The following is a 6000-nucleotide window of genomic DNA, read 5'->3' on the forward strand; positions in this document are numbered from 1 at the left end:
AAGCTCAGAACAGTGTGTTTATAACCATGAAAGTGATCAGTACCAACCGAGATTGTTACACCCAGCAAATCTATCTTTAAAATTGATGGAGAAATAAGGACATTTCAAGACAAATACAAACTAAGGCTCATGTGCCCATCTGTCTGTCTCCGCCCCCCCCATGCCCCCTCCCCTCGGTTTCTTTGAGACAGGGTTTCTCTGTGTAGCTCTGGCTGTCCTAGAACTCACTCTGTAGACCAGGCTGACCTAGAACTCACAGCGATCTGCCTGCCTCTGCCTCCTAAGTCTAGGTTAAAGGCCTGCTCCACCGCCCCTCAGCATCTTGTACCCATCCCTAACAGAAAAGGTATTTAAACAAAAAAGTGGACACCAACTTATTCTTGCAGGGAAGGCTTGTGATCCCACACAAGGCCTGAGGTTTGACTCTCAGCACCACACTCCAGGCATGGTGCCTCAAACCTGCAATCCCAGCAACCCCAGCAGTATCAATGCCACTGAGAAACTTGTGGGTTGCCAGGCCCCATCTCAGGCCAAGTAAACAGAAACTCAGGAAGTGGGGCCCAGAAATACATCTTTGAACAGTTTTCTATGTAATGCTACTGAAATGTCGAGCAACAGGGGCTGCAGCTGCTGCTCAGTGATAGAGCATTTTCCTAGCATGTGTAAAGCCCTGAGTTTGATCCTTAGCACTGTGTAATGTATTGAAATAATAATGCAAGTTCATTTGAACATCTATTTTCAAATTTGGCTATGGATTGAAGTCTATTAGAGTCCTAAAAAAATAAAAAAGACTTATTTATGTGTATGGATGCTTTACTTGCATGTGTGTGCCTGGTACCCATGGAGGTCAAAAGAGGCCACTGGGTCCTCTAGAGCTGGAAGTACAGATGGCTTTGAGGTACCATGTGAATGCTGGGAACAGAACCCAAGTCTTCTGCAAGAGTAGCCAGTGCTCTTAACCACTGAGCCATCTCTCCAGCCACAATTTGAGAGACTTAACAATACACTTCTCTCCAAGGTTCTTATTTAAGGGCTGGAGAGATGGCTCAGAGGTTAAGAGCACTGACTGCTCATCCAGAGGTCCTGAGTTCAAGTCCCAACAACCATGTGGTGGCTCATAACCATCTATAATGTGATCTAATGCCCTTTTCTGTCATGCAGGCAAGCACTGTATACATAATAAATAAATAAATCTTGAAAAATGTTTTTTAAAAAAGGTTCTGATTTAATTGATAAGGTCTAGGGGTTAAAATTTTTTAAAGACATAGACACTATTTTATTTATTTGTTTGCTTGTGTTTGTGTGTATGGTATGTTTACATGTATGTACATTTTCATGTGTGCATGTGCAAAAGCCAGAGGGAGATTTGGAGTGTCTTGTTCTGTTACTCAGTCTTATTCCCCTAAGACAGAGTCTTTCACTGAAACTAGAGCTAGGTTGGCTCCCATCTCTGCCCCCAACAGGTCTAGGGTTCCAGGCACACATGCATCCAATGTCTGGCTTCTTGTGTGGATGCTGGGGATTTGAACTCAGATCCTCGTGTTTGTGCAGCAAGCATTCTCACCCACTGAGCTGCAGGCCCCTGTCCCAGGACTGAAATTGTTTAATAGTTCTCTGGTTGTTCTAAGGTGCAGCAAAGCTTGAAACGCAGAACATCTGCACTACAGAGCATTAGGGACTGTTATTCGTGTACGTAAACTGGGCCCTGCCCCAGACAATGGAATTGAAATCTCCTGAGCCTGAGATCTGAATGTTGGCGCGCCTATCTCTTTTAGTGCTGGCATTTAATTCATACTCCCCAGTTGATTCTAATGCGCAGCCACAGAGGCCCATTTCATTAATGTAATGTTCACGGCTTCTCTTTACTCACTTCTCTCCCTGTGGGCTCTAGAGTGAGGTTTCTGGGGAGCCATTGTGGGAAGGAATTGAGCAAGTTTGAGACCTGGCACCCACAGAGGACAGGCAAGCATTTGTTTTTTGCTCCTCCCTTGGGCCCTACATTTCCAAGTAGTAATGGGAAACAGTGTTTTTTCACTCACTGCTGGTGCCTGTGTCTGGACATACATGCTGCACTCAGGAGCAACTTGTTCCCAAACTCGTGTGGCTAGTAGACTCCTGGATGTTCCCCAATGTCACCTTTATAAGGGGGATACCCTCATCTCTATAGGCATACTCATGCCTTTTGTTCAGTTATTTACAAATCTGAGCAGGGGTTAACCCCTGAGATCCAACGCCAACTATGGAGAACCAAACTCGGTTGTTAGGTTGCTCTGCCTTATCCCTATGTTAGTCATCAAAGTAGATTGGTACCCAGAGTCTCCGCTAAAGTAATGAGTAGTTACCCATGCTACTGCCAAGTGAGCAAGCCCTATGGTAACCTTAGCAGATACTGCCAAGTGAGCAGACCCTGAGTGGAGAGCTTGCCCAGGGATTGCTTTACTCAGAAGAGATTCATGCTGTCTTCCTCTAGACCAGTGGTTTGCAACCTGTGGGCTGCCTAAGACATTGGAAAAGAGATGTTTACATTACGAGTCATAACAGTAGCAAAATTACAGTTATGAAATAGCAACAGAATAAATCTACAGTTGGGGTTACCACAACATGAGGAGCTGTATTGAAGGATTGCAGCATTGGGAAGGTGAACCATTGTTCTAGATGATGTCTCTGTCATCTTCAGTATAATCCCTTTGGCTTCAAAAAGACTTTGATTCAAATTCTGCCTTGGTTGCTTGTCAGGTGGGAGCTGAGAAGTTATTCTCCTTTCTAAGCTCTGGTTGTCTTACAAAAATGGCCACTGTGATAACCACACGGGATAATGTGGGATTTTTTTTCTTTTTTAAAAGATTTATTATTAATTATTATGTATACAGTACTTTGCATGCATGTACACCTGTAGGCCAGAAGAGGGCATCAGATCACATTATAGATGGCTGTGAGCCACTATGTGGTCACTAGGAATTGAACTCAGGACCTCTGAAGGAGCAGTCAGTGCTCTTAACCTCTGACCCATCTCACAAGCCTCATGGAAATGGTTTCTAAGTTGTGGAAAGGTGCAAGAGATAAGAGGTTGCTAGGGTAAACTTTGTGTTCTAGATGGAGAGATTAGAAACTGGAATATGTAAAGCTGACCTATATCATTCGTAGCTTGGTACTAGTTTTCTACAGAAGAAGGAGGAAACGCTGAGGGCTGGTGACCTGCCAATCACTAACTTTTTTTTTTTTCGAGATAGGGTCTCTCTGTGTAGCCTTGACTGTCCTGGACTCATTTTGTAGACCAGACTGGCTTGGAACTCACAGCAATCTGCCTGCCTCTGCCTTCCAAGTGCTGGGATTAAAGGCGCGTGCCACCACCGCCTGGCCCCAGTCACTAATTTCTTACTCGGAGGCAAGACCATACCTCCCTCCCCTCTGTGCTTCATTCCCTGTCCTGTAGAGACAGCAGCCCTTATATTATGGCCCCAGGAGTGGAGGAAACATGTCTCTTTATGGTTTTTTTTTTCGAGATAGGGTCTCTCTGTGTAACCTTGGCTGTTCTGGACTCGCTTTATAGACCAGGCTGGCTTCGAACTCACAGCGATCCTCCTGTCTCTGCCTCCCAAGTGCTGGGATTAAAGGAGTGGAACTCTGGATCCTAAACCTCCTGTACAGTGTGTCCTCTGTATGTTCTAGGCTGATGCCTTCTCTCACCCGAGACAGGAAGATGGTGACTACAAAGAAGACAGGCCAATCAACTCCAGGCTGCAACTTACTATGAAATTGTTACGTGAATAAATTGCAGATCCCAGCTGTGAAGAGATAAAAGGGACAATGAGTATGTACATTAGTGAGGCTTAGCTCAGCTAGAGTGGCTAGAAAAGGCCTCTCTGGCTATCAGATTGTCTCATTTTCATTTTTAAAACTGGACACACACCCACACCCACACCCACACCCCCACACCCCCCCCACACCCCCACACCACACCCACACACCCACCCACACCACACCCACCCACCCACACACACACACATACACACACCCCCACACACACACCACACACACACACACACACACACACACACACACACACGTCTCCAAGGTAGTTTGTTAGGGTAGGCACACTACGTGTATGGAAGCTCTAGTTTCGGCACATCTCCAACATCACTTGGTGTTGCCAGGTTTTAAACCAACGACGTGAATATACATTATGCCTAACCTCATCTGGGTGCTAATTTTCATAATAGAAGGAATGATGTGAGGCATGTACCTAAAGCATGAGAAGTAGATCAGGTGCTGAAGATGGAGTGGTGTGTCTTCCATGTGAAACAACAACAACAACAAAAATACACCAGCAGTAACCAAAGGAAACCTCAGGGCTGGAGAGGGCGTCAGTGCTTTAGAGCAGTGCTGCCCTTCTACAGGGCCCAGCATGAAAGCCAGGGCCCACGAGGCGGCAGCTCTGAGGCAGCTGTCACTCCAGTCCCAGGAAATCCGAGGCTCTTTCCTGGCCTCTGTGGATACTGAGTGCACATGGTGCACAGACATAAATTATGCAAATGGAGCCCATATACACAAAATAGCAAGGTAAATGTCCTCTGGACTGCACAAAAGTCAAGGGATAACCAGGGTTGGTGCTGCATGAATGTAACCCAGCACTTGGGAGGCTGAGACAGGAGGACAGAAAGTTTGAGAGGGGCCATATGGTGAATTCCAGGCCAACCTGGCCTACAGAGCAAGACAGAATCTTAGAGCTGGGCTCGTGGCACACGCCTTTAATCCCAGCACTCAGGAAGCAGAGGCAGGTGGATCTTTGAGTTCAAGGTCAACCTGGTCCACAGAATGAGTTCCACAACAGCCAAGGCTACACAGAGAAACCTTGTCTCGAAAAACAAAACAAAACAAACCCCAAAACAAACAAACAAGACTGAATCTTAAACAACCAAAACCAAAACAAAGCAAATCAAGCCAAACAAATAAACAATAACAACAACAACAAACAACTGACAATTGTAACCCAATGAAACAACCAATCAAACTAAAACCCAAGAATTTTCTGTTTATCCTGGGAAACAGGGACGAAGGCTCATAGTGACCAAAATATAATCTCTTGTCCTCTCAGCAAGCATATACTCAGAACTGATTATATTTGACTTGGAATGGGGTAGAAAATAAAGCATTCCTTGTATGTGATCATTGTAGATGCAAATTCAGGCTACTGCATACAGAGTAGGCTTGGTGGAGGAGGGTGATTGCCCTTTGCAGGTATGAGATTGTGCATAGAAACTGAAGTCATTCAGGGTCTGGAAAACAGCTCCTCCACTCAGGATACAGGGTTCCTCAGTTTGGTTCTCAGCACCACATGTTGGTTAGCAATGGTCTATAACCCCAGTTCCCGAGGACCTGATATCCTCTCCTGGCCTCCATGGCAGTGCATGCACGTGGTGCACATACATGCATGATGCAGCAATAAAAATAAATGTTAAAAAATCTTTTTCATTAAAAAAAAAAAAAGTGAGGGCTGGGGTGATGGCTCATCGGTTAAGAGCACTGACTATGCTTCCAGAGGCCCTGAGTTCAATTCCCAGCAACCACATGGCGGCTCACAACCACCATCTGTAATGTGATCTGGTGCCCTCTTCTGGCCTGCAGATGTACATGCAGGCAGAACACTGTATATGCAATAATAAATAAGTCTTAAAAAAAAAAAAAAGGAAGGTGAAACCACACTCAGGTGAGGCATGCCACCTCATTCCAGACATTAGGTTAGTTCTCAGTCAGGCTATGGTTGTCTCAGGAAACTCCTGGAGATTGAGGAGGAGGCTGTAGTGATGAACCATGGGTTCCAAACTTGACCAAGAGAGAAAAGCAGCGTGGAACAAAGAGCATTTGCTAGGACTGGTGTGCCAGCAGTCTCAACGAGGCTGAGGAATTAGAGCAAGTGCATGACTAGCACCTGGAAATGAAAGGGACTTTTTATTTTTTATTTCTTGGTTTCTGAGACAAGGTTTCTCTGTGTAGCCCTGG

This window comes from Acomys minous (genome assembly GCF_964271855.1).
Source record: "Acomys minous genome assembly, chromosome: 5".
Classification (NCBI taxonomy): domain Eukaryota; kingdom Metazoa; phylum Chordata; class Mammalia; order Rodentia; family Muridae; genus Acomys; species Acomys minous.